At 33.4% G+C, this 19,221-nt stretch overlaps 2 non-coding genes across 2 annotated transcripts; one reads left to right on the forward strand and one right to left on the reverse strand.

Annotated features, from left to right (window-relative positions):
* The first annotated feature begins 4,970 nt into the window (after window positions 1-4,970).
* LOC128040767 (small nucleolar RNA R71) lies at window positions 4,971-5,075 on the forward strand. Its single transcript, XR_008195573.1, has one exon. It is a non-coding gene; the product is annotated as a small nucleolar RNA R71 (small nucleolar RNA).
* Window positions 5,076-17,234: 12,159 nt separating this feature from the next.
* On the reverse strand, window positions 17,235-17,341 carry LOC128040705 (small nucleolar RNA R71). The gene has a single exon (XR_008195511.1). It is a non-coding gene; the product is annotated as a small nucleolar RNA R71 (small nucleolar RNA).
* Between the last annotated feature and the right edge of the window lie 1,880 nt (window positions 17,342-19,221).

A 19,221-nucleotide genomic window follows, 5' to 3' on the forward strand; every position in this document is an offset into this window, starting at 1 on the left:
GTGTAACACCCCGAACCCAGCTTAGAAGTTAGGCCTAAATCTAGCATGTCACATTGAAGTGTTTTTCGAAAACCATGTTTTCATTAAAAACCCTTCTTGAAATTTCAAACTTCTTGCCATTTAAAACTTGTATAAAACCTTAGTTTGAGTTTATTTATTTTCAATCGAGGTTTATTAAAAAGTTATCACCTTCAAAACCTTATTGTTTCGGAAGCTTAAGTTAAAGCAAATGATTTATTAAAACGTGATATTTAAAAATTGAAGTGAGAAAACGTAGTGTTAGAAAACAGTTATTGTTTTGGAAAATCGTGCTCTACTTCTAGCAGATATAAATCACAATCAGCAACAAGAGAATCAAGAGGAGAAAGTAGTATTTGGTTTAATACCATAAGAAATAATGATGATAGAATCGGTTAGAAAGAAAAAAAATAGGTGTATTCGGCCAAGCACAGTAGAGAGAGGAGATGATAAAATGAAAGTACTTGAAAGGCTTAAGATGTGTTCGGCTGGGACTGTGAAGGAATAGGAAGCAGAGAAGAAAGTAAAGAAAGGTGGGGAGAAGATTCAGCTTAGAAGAGAGTTCGAAAGGAGAATAATTAGAGAGGAAGAGGAGAAGCACTCTTCGGTTTTGAGAAACAAAGAAGTAGAAAGAATGGAAGAAGAATGACGATTTGGCAAATATTGAAAAGTGAATTCGACAATACTAACCAGTTTTCCCCAAACGGTAAATTCGACAAAGCTTCAACAACTAAAACCGGAGAACAGAAAACTATTTTCGGAACTTAAGAATTTTGAGCAGCTAACCAAAAGAAAAATGACCAAAATGAGAGGAGAAAGTCTCATAGTCGAATTTCCATACACCAACATACCAATCGGCACAACCTTCGAAAATTCAAACTCCTCCTTTCTCTCTACAATCCACTCCTAAAATCCTCCCTGATATCCTCTACATATCACTCCACATATCACTCCAACCTCTTATCTATCAGAATTTTACTGCAACAGAACCACTAGTTGAACCAAGCTGCAAAATTAATACCCTATTGCGCAACCTAAGACTTGAACCTCAAACCTCACAGTTACACAACACGCCACCTTGCCACTACACCACAGGCTCCTTTTTGTGTCACATTTTATCTTCAATTAATAAAAAGGTCTAAAGCCAAAGTCTAAGTTCCTTTAAAAGAAAACCAAAATAAATTGCAAGAGCCAAGACTTGAATCCAGGCTCCCTTGCAACCTTACAAACGCCACAACCACTAGACCACATGCTTCCTTATGTCATTTTTTTAACACAATAATCTAAAAGTCCTACAACCAAGCATCCAGGGTTTTATCCACTTAAAACCAAATTTTTTGCTAAAGCCCAAGTTTGAACCCAGGACTTTTCCAACTCCTCTCAGGACCTTTAAACACTAAAGCAAACATAATTTTGTGTCATTTCTTAGCTCAAATAAACTTTTATGCTCAGCTTCCTAAGCGTTCCGTTGCTCAAGGCCCAATACTTCTCGGCCCAAATTTCGGGGCGTTACAATTCTACCAAATTACCGGGACATGTGTAACGCGTAGGTTTGTGCAAGTGTACACAATTGTTATCAAGTAATAAGTATCGAGTTATCATCTCCATAGGGATTGTATTTGTGCTAAGTCACATAATTTGTAAAATTATATTAACAATTTGGTAAATAAAAACACAATATAGTTGAGAAGTGGTGATTAAAATATATTAGACGAAATACAACGATCCTTAATGCAAATTATCCTAAGTATGCAAACTATATGAATGAAATAGATTTTAGTAAAATTAAACACAATTTGCAACAATTATAACATAAATAAACTAGGACTATTATTTAATTAAACTTAATTTATTATCAACATGCTTCATAATATTTGGAAAAACATTCCATGGCAACTCGATCTTTCATGAGTTTGGTCAAGATCGGGTCAGGATCTAAATTGAGCATGCACATTTCAATTATGTGTCCATTAGCCGTCATCTGGTCAAGATCGCTCAGCTAATTCAGGTGCATTTCAATCACGTATAAACGAAATACAGACTTGATTTTAATTGAAAACATGATCGATTGAGGCACAAATATTATAAGCATGAATCAAATAGATATTATTTAATCAAAGTAATCATCCTAGCTTAAATAAAATTAAGCTAACATTGTTGTAAACAAGGACAAAAAACACATAGTAAACATCTTTATATTAAATTAAAGAAAAGGAAGATTAAACTCAATTCAAAGTGGCTGTCACCCAAGACTCTGACTGACAAGGCTCATTTGTTCCTTTGCTTTGCTCCTTTGCTGATGGCTCTCCAAGGCTACTGACCAAGGGTTCTTTAAGACGCTTAATTGCTAAAATCTCTATGAAGAGATGATGATAGGTGTGGGAATGGAAAAGACTAAGAGAATTTGGAGAAAAGAGAGAATGATGAATGCTAAGAATGAATGAGGAATGATTGAGGGATGCTTGAGGGATGATGAATGAAGGAATGAGAGGGTCTTATTTGTTGGTGAGGAGAGGGGGATAGTTTGCTAAAAATAATGGATGTTAACCTCTTCAAGTCTCCTCAACTTGTGGCCGGCCATGCTTAGTGGCATTTGACTTGATTTTTTGCTTAATTTTTAATCAATTTTGGATGCCACACAACTCAGGACTGAGACTCGGTCAATCATAAATCTTCGGGCAAATCTCTAATTTCTTTAACACTGCAAGGACCTTGTGTAATTAAACCAAAGAATGATTTAAATGGGCAGCCATGTGTAGCCGAATATTGGGTTGACTTGGTCTCAAATTTGGACGGTTTTGTAATCCAACAAAGCTATCAAACCTATCCAGAATAAATCAACAAGTTAGAAGACCCAAGAATAAAATCTATCTAATTTAATTAATTAATTAAAACCCAAATTATTAATTAAATATTTTAAAATGAATTATTAAATATAATTTTATATTTTATTATTTAATTTAATCATGCATGGCCCACTTTATGTCTTAAAAAATAATATATTCAAATTAATATAAAATAAGTCATTTATTGCATGAAAACTATATAATAAATCATAAAATCACATTTTAATAATTTCTATGTCCTAATTTCATATTTTCACATATTTCATTAATTTATTAAACAATTACTTAGTTTTAACAACAGATTTAAGTAAAAAGGTGATAAAATACATAGGAAATATCCTATATATTTTTTCGTTTACAGCATGGTCGAGTGTCTCTTACTTCGGATACTCATACGAAGTGGGTTACGTCACACGGCTTGGCCACACGGTCATGTGACCCCTATTTTCCAATTTTTCATGATTTGTTTCAAATTGGTCTATGGATGTTAAAATCTTATTTTTATGACATCGTAAGCTCAAATTAAAGTCCGTAACCATTTTTATGCCATGAACAAATATTAGTTTGAATTTTATTATTTAAATTGTTTAATTGTTTCTAAAGGTCATTATTTGTTGTGATTTGATCTATAATGCTCTGTAACCTTTATCCGGCACGGAGGCGAGTTAAGGGTGTTGCATTTAATATCTTTCGATCTTCTTCAAAGTCTAAAACTACAAAGTCCGTTGAGATGATAAAGTTGCTTACTTTGACTAAAACATCTTCCAAGACTCCTTTTGGATTTACTGAGGATCTGTTAGCCAACTATAGTGTTATCTGGGTTTTTTTGAGGTCCCATAACCCAATTATTTCATAAATAGATTAAGGCATTAAATTAATGCTAGCTCCTAGGTCACACAGAGCTCTATTAAAATGAATGCTCCCTATCTTTATTGGAATAGTAAAACTTCTCAGTTCTTTCAACTTTTGAGGAACCTACCTTGAAATAATATCAGTACAAGAAGCGCTTATATTAACTTGTTCAACTACCTTAATTTTCCTACACGTAGACATAATTTCTTTTAAAAATTTAACGTACTTAGGAACTTTTTCAATCAATTCAATCAAAGGTAGGTTGAAATTTAAGGTTTTGAATAAATTTAGAAAACTCACAAACTCATCTTCATCCCGTTTTTGCTTCTCCTCTAGCCTTGATAGGAACGGTATTTTTGCAATGGCAGAATCTTTAATTGTTTCTATCTCTGGCTGAACTGTCAGTGCAACTACTTCCTCTAACTCAGGTTCATCTTTAGTTTTTAGGGGTTCCTGAAGATCATTGGTATTCTCCATATTTACCTCCTGAGTTGGGTTCTCTGGGCTACTCAGCACTTTACCTAATCAAAACGCTATTTCTTTCACGTGCTCCTTCCCTTTTCTACGAGGATTATTTTCGGTATTACTAGGAATACCTATGCCAATTTGTATTTTTATATCACCCTACATGCTCATCAATTGGCTCATCTAATCTTCAATTAGACTGCACTTGCTTCACATCTATTCTCATTGACTGCATCTCCCCCTCAATTCTATCTAGACATTGACCACGTAAAGTATGGTCATTCGGGTTGGCCATTTCCTAAGGTTTCTATAAATAGGGAGGTTGATAGTTAGTGTTTTAATTTGGTTAGAAATATTACCTTCTCCTTGATTTCCTCCCCATCTCAAGTTCGGGTGATCTCTCATTTAGGATTGTATTTATTCAAATAGGGATTTCCACCCCTATATTCGATGTAGTTCACATCCTTGGTAGGATTATTAATGTAGTGGAAGAGTGGTTACTCTCCACCATAGACAGATGATGCATTTTTTTCAGTCTCTATTTAGTTGATTCTGTCCATTAACTATCGATACCTGTCATCCTCTTAGATAGCCTTTACCATAGACGGTCTTTGGCTGTACGTATATTGTTCAGTTGGCTACTAGTAGGAATTCATTACCATACTTTCTATTAATCCGTACGCATCTTTGTGCGTACTGTTCATTAACACTCCTCCTGCTCCATCTACTCCTGACCTTGAATGCTCATCCAACCCATTGTAAAAAATTTACAATCGAAACCACTCAGGCAATTTGTGGTGTGGGCATTTCTAAATCAACGTTTTAAAATGCTCTCATGCTTCATGAAACTTTCCCCTTCTAACTGCTTAAACATTGAAATTTTCCTTCTTATTTGGATCATCTTACTAATGGGGAAGAACTTTTGTAGGAATTTCCCTGTGCGTTCATCCTATGTTGTGATTGATCCTAGTGCCTACGAATCTAGCCAAGAAAAGGCGCTACCTATTAATGAAAAGGGGAATAACCAAAGACGAATAGTGTCATCTATGACCCTATTGTATTTGAAGGTATCACAAAATTAGAGGAATCGTTTTAGATGCTGACTCAAATCCTCTATCATTGTTTCGTAAAACTAAAAATTATTATAGATCATAGCTGGCTTAATCTCAAAATTATTGGTCGTGATAGCTAGCCTCGGTATACTCCCTTGAACCATATCCAGATTCAACAACACATACTCTCTTAGAGTCCTCTCCTCACGTGCCATATTTAGATTTGTAGATAGCTATGGTGATGGTAGTGGATCTTCTAGATAGTTATTGTTAGCCTCGTCAAACAGTGGATTCTCACGTGATATGTTGCTTATAGCAGGTGGTGGATTCTGCATCTACTGCTATTATTATTGTTGCTATCAACGATTTCTTCAGATTATTCTCTCTAGATTTGTGACTGGCTCTATAGGTGTTCCCCTACTATGAGTCATACACTAAACCCAAAAAGATAAAATTAGAAGAAAATTAAAAAATTAAATTCGTAACTATAACCTAAAAATTTCCTAATTATTCTATTAAATGCAAAAATTAAAACTAATATAGTGATATTGCCTCCTTGGCAATGGCACCGACAACTTGACCGCCTCCAGACGTACCAACGTACAAGTAGAAATCCTACACAAAAGATGTGAAAAATGATATTCGCAAGTAGAGGGGTCAGGTTGTAATATAGTTACAACGGAGTAGGTGAGTACTCCGAGGATCGTACCCAATGAAGGCAAGCACTAAATTAATTCTAATATAAACATAAATAGATCTAATTAATACTTTAATCAAATTATAGTACAAAAGATTAAAAGAAGGGTTTTTAATAAACTATACTAATAATAAGAAAGGACATAAAAGAAAATTAAATAAATAAAAAGCAAGAAATCAAATAAAAAATATGTATCAAATCTGGGCATGGGTGATTAGCTCCCTTTGCTAATCTTAATCAATTGTCGTCTCGGTTTCCTTTTCAATCAACTAGTCAATAACCTAGAAGGATCTTTCTATACGTCCACTAAAATACTGAGTCAGCAAGAACCACTTCTCTTCCAACCTCACAGTTCAGACTGGTTTAGGGTTAAGGTGTTCACGGATAGGTCATACCAATTTTTGGTTAATTCCCAACTTAATGACTTCCTAGGGTTTTTAGGCCTATGGTTTAGGTTTTTCCTTTCCTGAACAGTTGATCTGTTAAGAAATCCCTACAAAATAGTTAATTATCCATACCTCCAATCGCTAATCCCCCATAGGAGGATTAGTGCCTCATGGATCTAGTAAACAATATAAACTTGAACGAAAGAATGAACATAAAGAACAATTTCAAGAATAGAGTTTAGAAGAAGCATTGTATTGAAATTAAGTGTAGAATCCTCATAGAATTTAAGAATAATTCCATAATCTAATTTCTCCCCAAAAGTAAATAACAAAAACGGGAATAAAATCTAAAACCTAAGAAAAAGTGGAAAACTAAAGACTAAAATTAAAGAGAAAATTATACAATAGAAAAAGGTGTCTATAACTTGTGTTAGCTAAGCCTATTTACAGACATAAAATGGCTATCGTCCTTAACCCTAGGTTAGCTGACATTCCTAAACTTAAATTTAGATTGTGCAAACCAAAATGCCCTTGACTCGTATTAATTTCTAGTACAGAGGCAATGTCGCGACACATCAGGTCCTGTGTCACAACATCGAGGGTAGTATACTCTTCTTCAAGGGTATGCCATGACATCCTCATGCTATGTCGCTACATTAAAGGCAGTCTTGGACTTCTTCATTTCTACTCCCTATGTTGTGACATCAAATGCTCCATGTTGCAACCTAGTGACCAATATCGAGTTTGGTACGCCTTAAAATGGTCTCCTGCACACTCACAATGTATATCAGCTCATCCTTAGACCTTATTCAACCCCTAAGGTCAATAAAAGACTCGAATAACATAATTTATTGAATTTAAGTGAATGTAAGAAAACTAAATTCCAACTAAAATGCTCGTATTCAAGCTCCTCAAATATGTAAACTAGTTTAACCTACTACACTAAATTACGACAGATAAGTAATTAATACATATCTTCATATACAACCAAATAGGTTAGACAATTTACATGTCAAGAACATTAAGCAAGAATTCATATAACACATCTCAAATTGAATGCATATGCAATTTATATCCAAATCATTCAAGTTTCCACTTACATTAGATTAAAATTTTGCCCAAGGGAACTATAGTAAAATGGTTTCGTATACATTAGAATATTTTGCTCACACAAGCTTACATATATCAAGGTTGCTCACACAAGCTGACATTTTTAACGAAATTACTTACAAGTTGACATCGTATTAAGGTTACCCGTCCAAGTTGATCTGTCATAATTTGATATGTCAAATTAGGCTTCCATTATACTTAATGAGCTTATTCTTAGTTAATTTTAATGTGTTTTTATAGTTTTCATTTAATTTACATTCTTTAGCCTTAATAAGCTCTTATTGCATTTTGTGCCCATTTTGCGCTATTTTTTATACCTAAGATGGCCAAATCTACCATCAAAAACCTAACAGTTGATTGGGTGTTGTAGGGAGTCATTGGAGACTCGAATGAGAGAAAAAAATATCAACAAAGATAGAGGTATCACAACATTGAAGAATGGAAGTCGCAACACCTCCAACAGACCTGAAATGAAGAGGAATGGGAGCCACTAGCAGTGGTATCGCGATACCCAAGCGTGGGTATCACGACATACACCCCTCAAGGACAACACCATTAGGAGATTATTAGTGATATCGCGATATCCAACCCCGAATATCATGATGTCTTGCTTGATGCAACAAGAAATGATTGCAAAGGTAGTTTTTGCCAACGGCCACACCAATCAAAATTAGGCGCTTGCGAAATTTTGGTCCTAATGTTAGGGTTGAAATCAGCTACTTAAAGCCAATTTTTTGGCTGAATAAAAATGTGAGACTCTTTTTACTTTTTTTTTCTATCATCTTTTCTCCTTAGATTTAGGTTAGCGTTAGGGTTTTTCTTTTCTTTTCTTTTTCCTTTTCTTTTCTTTTTCTTTTCATTTTTAGTTTAGGTTTCTCTTTTCTTTTTAGGTTAGATTTTAGTTTTTGTTGTTTACTTTATTCCTTATTATTAAAGATTTTGTAAACAAGGATGGGCAAACTATTGGGCTTCAATGGATCTTCATCAATTGAATGAGCATTTTCTTAAACCCTTTGCTTTCATTTTATGCTTACAATATGTTCGGTAAAATGCTTGTTTGGAATTTGAGTGTGAGTTTGTGCTAAATTTGTTAGATGGTTGATTATTTGGTTGTTTTTTAGCTTAAGTTCATTCTATTCTATTCTTGATTGATTGATTGTTCTATTATATCCACATGCTTAATATGTTAAAATTGACTCTGCTAACGAAAAACCTAGATAAACAGGACCAAGAGGAGAGTTTATCATTAGATTGTTCAATATGATTGTGCTGAGTAGTGTGACTGAAAGATAATCTCTATGCCTATATGAGACCAAGAGGTAATCTTAGGTGGTATTTTTTATTTTAGGATAAGACCAAGAGGTAATCTAAATGCCTAGGTGAGACCAAGAGGATATTCCTAACTAAGAGTGGCAACCAATATAATCGATATAGGTTCATTAGTTTCATTAGCACTCAATTAATCAATCGACCGTTATTTAATCACTTACATTATCTAAAACATTAGGAAGAAAGTTTAGCTTAGTTAGTTTAATTTTAGTTTATAAACAATTTTCTTTGAACTTGCACTAATAATTTCTGACTCGATTAGATTAGTAACTACTTAACTTGTAAGTAACTTGATAAACACATTTACCCACTTGGCAATCGTTTGGATTCGACCCCTTGGAATACTCAGGTGTTCCACTGGACACTATAAATATTACAACTGACACTGCCCGCTTGCAGTTAAAACCCATTCTTTAAATTGTCTTAGAAAATTGTTTGTTTTTTTTTGCACACGCATGTGGGCAGGTCACGAGTTGAACCAACGATACGTATAACTCGAGAATCTACAACAAATGCTAGATCTCATAATATCATGTAAATTCCTGATCAATTACGTGTATAACCCTAATAGCATGCCATACCTATCCTAATCTTTTACTCAGTTCACATGGGTATTGTTGTCGTATACATATCATTAACAAACCTTGTATCAGTTTTAATATTTCATAACGAGTCCTATAAACATTCAACATTCATATTGGTACTTCGTACCTTTTCATAATAGCCTACTTTTCAATGATTTTCAATTCAACCCATTTTAAGCCAAATATGCCCAACTCACTAATTTCACTTCAATCTAAACACATAAATAAAATAAAACACAATTCAACATAGCATAAAATAAAGTAGTAAGTCCCATATGAACTTACCTAGTCAAAACACCAAACAAGGTGAAACTTCAATGACTAATCTAATTTTTTTTTCTTTTCCTTGATTATCACTAGTTTGATATGATTCTCGATCAATACAAGTATTCCATTCAATTCATCAATATTAAATATTTATACATTATATCATTGTAACACCTCTCACCCGATCCAATCGCTAGACTCGAGCTATGGGATGCCACTACAAATACCAAAACAAATCACACATAATTCATACCAAGTAATTCAATTACGCATCAATTTATAACAAAATTTCATGCACAATATGATTTAAAATCAATTTTGAGACTCAATCAATCTTACGAAAGCTCTTAAGTTGACCCAAGCATGAAGAATGACCAAACTGAAAACATTTCCAAAATTTAGAAATATGTACCGATACTTGGATAGGGTATCGATACCCCTGTTGAGAAGTATTAATACCAAATTCAATATCAATATCATTTTAGCATTCTGCCATTTTCAAATTTTGAACACAAATCAACTTGTATCGATACATTAATAAAGTATCAATCCTTAAGAATAAGTATTGATAGAATATTCTGGTATCGATACCAAATTGGCATTCTATCAATCTTGAATCATGGTAATTTCGTAAAGTGTTGATACCTTAATCCTTGGTATCGATACTTATAGCCAGAAGGTTAAAAATCTTGCATATTTGGTACTTTTCCATGCTCAAACCAATAACACATTCAAATGGTGCCTTAAGCACATTTCCAACCTGCATAAAACCAATCCCGAACCATACCAATATGCCACATTTACCCATTTTCAATCCACTAATCAACATGTCTCATTTAGTCATCAACATGTACCTTTACCTATACAACTTAACTAACTAGACCATGCATAACTCAATACATACCTATTTCCATCCATCATCCAATTACACCAAAAGCCATTCACAACATTACTCAAGCCAATAAACATCCATTTAGTACTTTGTTAAACATATCAACCTATGTAATTCCAAATACTCAAACATTTGATACCATCTGCTATCACCATTATACTCAAGCATTCCATCATCAATATCGATATCTATTTACATCAACTATGGCTTAACATATAGAAAATAAGCATACATAGATACTCAACATGAGACCATCCAAACCAAGCATCATTTAAGGTTCAAGATCATGAACATTCAACATAAGTACACATATACATATAAAGTCTATGTACATGCCACATAACTGAGTCCAAAACATTTAAAGGTCTACTGAGTTAGAAGCTGGATAATGTGTGCTCCGAGATGATCCGATCGACACATTCCACAAAATGACCACTATAGAAATAGAAAACAAAATAGAGTAAGAATTTCGAATGCATAGTAAGTTCATAGGTTTTAAAATGATAAAACTCATTTCTATTCACAATTAATGTAACAAATTAGCTAACTACACAACTCTCTTGTCATCACATTTCACAACCGTAAGGTGAGTTCATCACTTATAACATTTCAACCAGTACGACACAATATCATTTAATGCCACTCTATTAAGATCATCAAAAACATACATCATGTACATCATTCCAGTCTTACACTTCCATTTCTATCCCAATACATACTAACATTCATTCATTTACCTTGTTGCCATATTATTTAGCCGGATGAACTATAATAAAATAATACGAATATGCGGGTAACCACCAAAACACACCAGATTGCTCGTTTAAGCGATAACTCCAATACACACCTGAGCATCGAAGTGCTAGGCCCATAGGCATCATATGTCATAAGACATTACATCCCTCTAGAACACACCAGGGTCTTCGTAGAGACAATCAGTAACAGTGGTCTTCGTAGAGACAAAACTTGGTAATCCGCAACTAATGTTGGATTCTGATTTAAACAATGGATTCTTTGTACATCAGTATCATCTCATACTATATCCCATAAAGCATACAAGTAAACCTATTGAAATGCCAATTGTATCCTATCCTTTCTTATATTGAAATGCCAATTGTATCCTATCCTTTCTTATTTTCATCTGGGCACATTTAACACATTAGTTCATTTCTTTACAATTTAGTCCATTTCTCACCTTTTTATACGATTTTATAACCAATTCAAAATACAATCACAAGATATAATTTCATAATTTAAATAAATCCAATACATTTACAAACATCTCAAGATATAATTTCATAATTTAAACAAATCCAATACATTTACAAACATAACTACAGCATATGAACTTACCAAACAAAGACAAAAACAAGCAAAATGTCGAGGACTAATCCGTAATTTTCTCTTTTCCTCGATTATCTACCTATTGGTCCAAATCTTAATCTATATAGTAATTCATTTCAAATTATCAGTTTCAATCACTTTATACTATCTCATTCCATGTATATGACATATTAATTTCACTTTCAAAAAGTTACCTAAAGGTTCACATTTTATTCGATTTAGTCCTTAAAACAAAACTATAATAACATTCACATTTGAGCATTGTTTTACAATTTGATTTCAGATACATCCTTTTATGACTATCTACTATATATTTTTATAAAAAATGACAGTTTCAAAAATTATTTATTTTAGTCTTTATCGTAAAACTAGCATTTAAACTTTACAAATTAGTCCTTTTTTCATTTCTAAGCTTAAAAGCTAGCATTTAAACACCAAAAGCTTCAAAAATCATCAATGAAAAATTCTATAAACTTTAACAGTTTTACGAAATAGAACCCAAGTTAGTTAAATCAAGCTTACGGGTTCTCAAAAACATCAAATTTGCAAAAAAACAAGCTTAAAAAACACTTACATGCAAGGATGAGAGCTTGAGCTACAAAAATGGCTTCTTTCCTCTCTTTTAAGTGTGTAGACAATGGAACAATGAAAAAAAAGACAGAAGATGACACATTTTTTCTTATGTTTTAATATATTTTTAATATTAATTTGACCTTATTTTAACAAAATTTTCCTTCTAAAACCAAGCACAATTGTCCGCCATGTTTAAATAAGGGGTAAATTGCCATTTAAAACCTTAACTAATTACTATTCAAGCCTTTTAACAAATAAAAATCTATAGCAATTAACTTTTACGGTTTTTACAATTTAGTTCTTGTACTTTAATTATTAACCATTCAATAAAATTATCAGACCAAGAATCAATATAACTCTATAGTGAACTTGTGAATGTTAATAATTAACATTTACTGACTCGATCATCGAAAAATGGGGTTTTGTAACCACCATTTTCAGTACCATAAAAACGAGCTATTACAATCATGACATGAATGAACCTAAGAAATTTTATTTTTTGATACCCCTAAAGTTTACATATTATTCAATTTAGTTCCTAAAACTAAAATAGCCATGACTTTCAAATTTGAGCCTCGGTTTGAAAATTGACTTCAAATACATTCATTATATACCCTCTACTCTCCACTTATACCAAAATTTTACATTTTATTCACTTAGGTCATAATGAACAAAACGAATAATTAAAGTTTACAATCTAGCCCCTTTTTATAATCTAAGCTTAAAATGTATCAATTTAACACCAATTTCTTCTAGAAATCAACAATAAAAACTTAAAAAAACATTAAAATTTTGCAAATTGGTACATGGGCTACCTAAATCAAGCTCCCATGACCTCAAAAAAATAAAAATTACAACAAAAGGACTTAGAAATCTTACCGAATCAAGGATCGAATGGTGTGAGGTTTTCTCTAGGTTTTTCTTTTCATTTGGATGGCAAGAGGAAGAAGATGAATACAATGTTTAGGTTTTTCCACTAACTTTAGTATATATAGTATAATTAAGCTTTAATTAAGTTAGGTTAATTAACTTAACTAATGACTAATCCTACTTTCGTGCATAAATCATCATCATCCACTAACACATATTCCAAAATGGTTAAATTGTCATTTTGGACCTTTGGTTAATTGAAATTTAAGTCCCTGAATCTTTAGGAAATTTAAAACCTATAGCAATAAGACTTTTACAATTTACTCCCTATACTGTAATTGAGTAATTACTAGATAAAATTGAAGGGCCAAATGTTAATATTCTATTATACCAACTTTGTAAATATTAATATTTAATATTTATGGACCCAATTTACGGAAATGGGGTTCCAAATCACTTTTTTTTGCACCACTGAAAATTGAGCTGCTACAGCTCTCCCCTTTAAGAAATTTTATCCTCAAAATTTACCTGAAAAAGATGAGGGTTTTGGGATTTTGTTGTTTCTTCTGGCTCTCACATAACCCCTCTTATGTACTGTGATGATGTCACATTAATTTCATTAACATCATGTATTTATTTCTCAACTCTTTTACTTCCTAAAAAAATCTTAATTGGTTCTTCACCATATGTTAAATCAGCCTACAACTCAATTTCATCAGGAGTTATCACATGAGATGGATCAGATTTATATCTTCATAGCATCGATACATGAAAGACATTATGAATCTTGTCTAGTTTTGAAGGCAAAGCTAATTAGTAAGCAACAGGTCCAATTCTCTCAAGAATTTCATACGGCCCAATAAACCTCGGACTAAGCTTTCCTTTCTTACTGAAATACAAAACCTTTTTCCAAGATGACACTTTTAGAAAGACTTTATCGCCAACTTCAAATTCAATGTTTTTTCTTTTCAAATCAACATAACATTTTTTTTGGTCAAAAGCAGCTTTCAAATAATCTCGAATAAACTTAGACTTTCTTTTTTATTTCACATATCAAGTCAATTCATGTCAGCTTTCTTTCACTTAACTCAGACTAGCATAGAGAAGTTTTACATTTACAACCATATAAAGCCTTGTAAGGTGTCATTCTGATGCTCGACAGGTAACTATTTTTGTAAGCAAACTCAACTATCAATAAGAATCTTTTCCATCTGCCTTCAAATTCAATCACACAACAACGTAACATATCCTCCAGTATCTGAATCACTCACTCTGATTGTCCATCAGTCTGAAGGTGAAATGTCGTACTAAAATTTAACTTAGTGCACGGAACTTCGTGCAGCTTACTCAAAATCTAGAGGTAAATCCCAGATCCTGATTTGAAATAATTGACAAAGGTACACCGTGCAATCTCACGATATCAAATATATATATTTCAACTAATTTCTTGAGTGAATATTCTATTCTTATAGTAATGAAGTGAGCTAATTTAGTCAACCTATCAACTATCACCCAAACTACATCTTTCTTTTTCAATGTTAACGACAAACCTGATACGAAATCCATAGTGACTCATTCTCATTTCCAATCCAGAATCATTATAGGCTACAATAAACCTAACGAAACCTGATGCTCTATCTTAACCTTCTGACATACCAAATATTTTGCCACATATTTTGTGATCTCTCTTTTTATTCCTAACCACCAGTACAATGGTTTCTAATCATTGTACATCTGGTTGCCACCTGAGTGTATCGTATAAGTACTATTGTGGGGTCTGTGTAAAATGTCTCATTTCAACTTTGAATTCTTCGATACACACAAATGATTCCAAAAGTATAAACTCCCATTATCACCTATACTAAACTCCATGGTCTAATTGTTTTAAAAAAATGTGTTTCTCTTGCAACTGAGAATCATCTTCTTACAGCTCCTAGATCTTCTGAAGAAATGCGAGTTTAGCTCTCAACTCAAAAAATAGAACCATCTTGCTCTAAATTCAAATAGGTATTCATTAAAGAAAACAAGAATTTTCGAATCAAAGTATCTATTACAACATTGGCTTTACCCAGATGATAGTCAATGATCAAATCATAGTCTTTAAGCAATTCGAGCCATCTGTGCTATCTCAAATTCAATTTCTCTTTGTCAGCAAGTATTTAAGACTTTTATGATTAGTGAAATATGGCATTTTTCCTCATACAAGTAGTGTCTTGATCTGTCATACTTTGGTGCAGCATATTAAACTAGTTTTCACATTTAAGCAGCTTGAATACAAGCATTTTTGTTATGTTTTTAATTCAATTTCTTTAGTTTTGTTTACATTCAATAAAATGTGCACATCAAGTCTTTTATTAACCTTAAGGGCCAAATGAGGCCTAAGAGAGAGCTAACTTACTTTGTGAGTGTGCAGGAGATCATTAGAGTGTATTTTGGCCACTTGAAGGCTATAAATAGGTCCCTTTGGCACATGTAAAACACATCTAAGTTTTAACCTAGTTTTCTTCTGTTAAATTTAGTCTTGTTTTCTTTCCTTCTTAGGTTTTCCTAGTTTTAGTTATTTTTTTCTTCAAGAGATCTGATTGTAAAGGAGATCAACATGATCTCTTAACTCTTTTGTAGGGTTATTCAATGGATCAATTGCTTGGGAAAGGAAGAATGTGAAACAAACCCTAGGCTTGACATCCCTAGAAAGTCATCAAGGTGGAAATTAACCCAAAATTGGTATTGCCCATTCATGAACACCTTGACCAAAAACCAGTCTGGACTGTAAGGTCGTAAGGTAAGTAGTTTTTGTTGACTCGCTATGTTAGTGGAAGATCGAAAGATCCTGCTCGGGTAGTGACTAGTTGATTGAGATCGCTAAATCAAGCTAATCACCCATCTCCAAATTTGATTCACTTTATTTCCCTCTATCTCTTGCAATTTTACTCTTTTTTTGTGTTCTTTTATTTTCTTAGTTTAAGAAACCCTAAAATTATCTCTTATTTTACTTTTGTACTATAATTGACTTAAAGTATTAATTATATCTTTAATTATTTAGGTTAAGATTGATTTAGTACTTGCCTCTCTTAGGTACGATCCTCAGAGTACTTACCTATTTCGTTGTAAAATCTATATTACAACTTGACCCGTATGCTTGCGGATACCGCCTTTTAGTTTTTTATTCTATTGCAGTATTCACACTCTAGACGTTAGTACATCCAGAGGCAATCAAGTTGTTGGCACTGTTGTCGGGGAGGCAACACCATTAGGTTAATTTTAATTTTTGCACTTTAAAGGAATAATTAAGAAATTTGTAGTTTATAAATATGATTTTATTCCATTTATTGCTACTAACTTCCTTTTTTGGGTTTAGTGTATGACTAGCAGTAGGGACCAACCTATTGTAGTAGCCACAGATGCAAAGAAAATAATCTGAAGGAATCACCGATAGCAGCAACAGCAGATGCAAGAACAACCACCACCCGCTATAGGTAATGTCTTACATGACAATCCATTGTTCTGCGACGCTGACGATAACGCCTTAAGAGACCCACCAATACCACAACTACACTCAAACGTTCATATGGCTCAAAATGAGAGAAGTCTAAGGGACAATGCCCTACCAAGTTGAGACATGGTTCAAGAAAGTATAGCATGACCGGCGATTACAGCTAATAATTTTGAGATCAAACCGGTGATGATACAAATGATCCAAAATAATCTGTAATTTAGGGGCACTACGACAGAAGGCCCTAGTCAACATTTGAAACGGTTTCTTCAACTCTGTGATACTTTTAAATATATTGGGGTCACTGATGACACTATTCATCTTCGGTTGTTCCCCTTTTCTTTGATTGATAACATCTTTTCTTAGTTAGACTCATAGGCACCAAGGTCTATCACGACATGCGATGAACTCACTGGAAAGTTCTTACAAAAGTTTTTCCCAATTAGTAAAGTACTCCAACTAAGAAGAGAGATCGCTGTCTTTAAACAGATGGAGGGAGAAATTTTTTATGAGTCATGGGAATGTTTCAAGATGTTGATTCCAAAATACCCACACAACGGATTTCCTGAGTGGATGAGATTACAAATATTTTATAACGGGTTGGATGCAAACGCACGATCTGGATTAGACGGAGTAGTAGAAGGAGCCCTTATGAATAGGACATACGAGGACACGTACGAAATGATTGAAAATATGGCATTAAACTCCTGTCAGTGGCCAACTAAATGATTCATATATGGCCAAAAACCCATTACAGTCAATGTTATTTAAGAGGATGATAAGTATCAGCAAATAGTGGATTGACTCAACCGTATTGAATCTGCTTCTACACTTTCTATGCATGAAGGAGACAAGCCACTCTTCCATTATATCAATAATCTTTCTGAGAATATAAATTACATCCAGAATAGGGGTGGACCTTTATTCAAATACATACAATCCCGGCTAGAGAGATCACCCAAATTTGAGATGGAGAGGAAACCAAGAAGGAGGTAATAGTTCAAATCAAGTTAAAAATACTAATTATCAACCTCCTTACTTGTAGAAACCTTAGGATAGAACCAACCCAAGCAACCATATTGCATGTGGTCAACGTCTAGATAAAATTGAGGGAGAGCTGCAGTTTATGAGAATAGATGTCAAAAAGATGCAATCTGAGTGCACTAACTCAACTAGAACATTGGCTAAGCTTGAAGATCAAATGAGCCAATTGATGAGCATGATGGGTGACATTAAAAGACAAATTGGAATAGGTATCCCTAACAATCCAGAGGATAATCCATGGAGGGAAGGTAAAGAGCATGTGAAAGCTATAGCACTCTGATTGGGAAAAGTACTGAGTAACCCATAAATACCTACCCCAGAGCTAACTACGGATAATACTGAGGAACCTCAAGCTAACTCCCAAGAAGTAGAAAATGGACCTGAACCAGAAGAAGAGAATGCACTAGCGGCTGAGATAGGAAAAGAGACACTTAAAGATGCAGAAATCACAAAAGTCCCATTCCCATCACAATTAGAACAAAGATAAAAGCAGGATGAGGATGAATTTGTATGTTTTTTTGAATTGTTTTAAAACCTTAAATGTTAACCTACCATTGATCGAGGTAATTGAGAAGGTTCCCAAGTATGCCAAAAATCTTCCATGGGTGAATTGACAATACTGTTGGATAAATTTGGCAGTATAACTTAAAATTTGTGAATTGTTGCATGATATTTGTAAATTACTGTATACTTAACTAACCACATAGTTTAGATTTTAACTTTTATTTTATTTAGGTTTATCTTTAGATTGAAACATCCTTAAGATGGAGTTTTGGGTTGAAATAGAGTAATGGTCATGACATCACAATAGCAAGTTGCGACGAAGCAAATAGTCCCTGAGAATCTCCAAATTGGAAGAAGTGTCGCAAAATGAAACCCCAATGTCGCGACATCACTACAATTTTTTGCAAGGTTAACTCGACCCATTGCTTAACCTGGCGACTTAAACACTAATTTTACCCAATTTTTAAACCTTTAAAACCCTATTTTACAACTTAAACTCCTATTTACTCCAAATTAAAACACTTTTTAAACCCTTAACCCCTCAAACTCTCTCAAATCTATCAACATCCCCTAAACTTTAAACCCTAAATTTCCCAAATTTCCTTTCATAAACTTGGTGCAATAAGGAATGGGCACATCATGGGCAAGCAAGGAATTCAAATGGACTTTGACTATACATTCAAGGTTAAGGGTTCCTAAACTCAAACTTTCTACTGTTTCATTGAATTATTTATTTAGCAAGTCGTTAGGATTGAAATATTATGCCTCCTATAAAAGTTAGGCGAACAATGCAAATAGAGCCATCGATGGTTCAAAATCCCTCTACTTTTCCAAATCAAGATGTTGCAAAGAATTTTATTAAACTTCAAGTAAAAAAACTTATTCAAGAGACGGG

This window comes from Gossypium raimondii, chromosome 4, assembly GCF_025698545.1.
Source record: "Gossypium raimondii isolate GPD5lz chromosome 4, ASM2569854v1, whole genome shotgun sequence".
NCBI lineage: Eukaryota > Viridiplantae > Streptophyta > Magnoliopsida > Malvales > Malvaceae > Gossypium > Gossypium raimondii.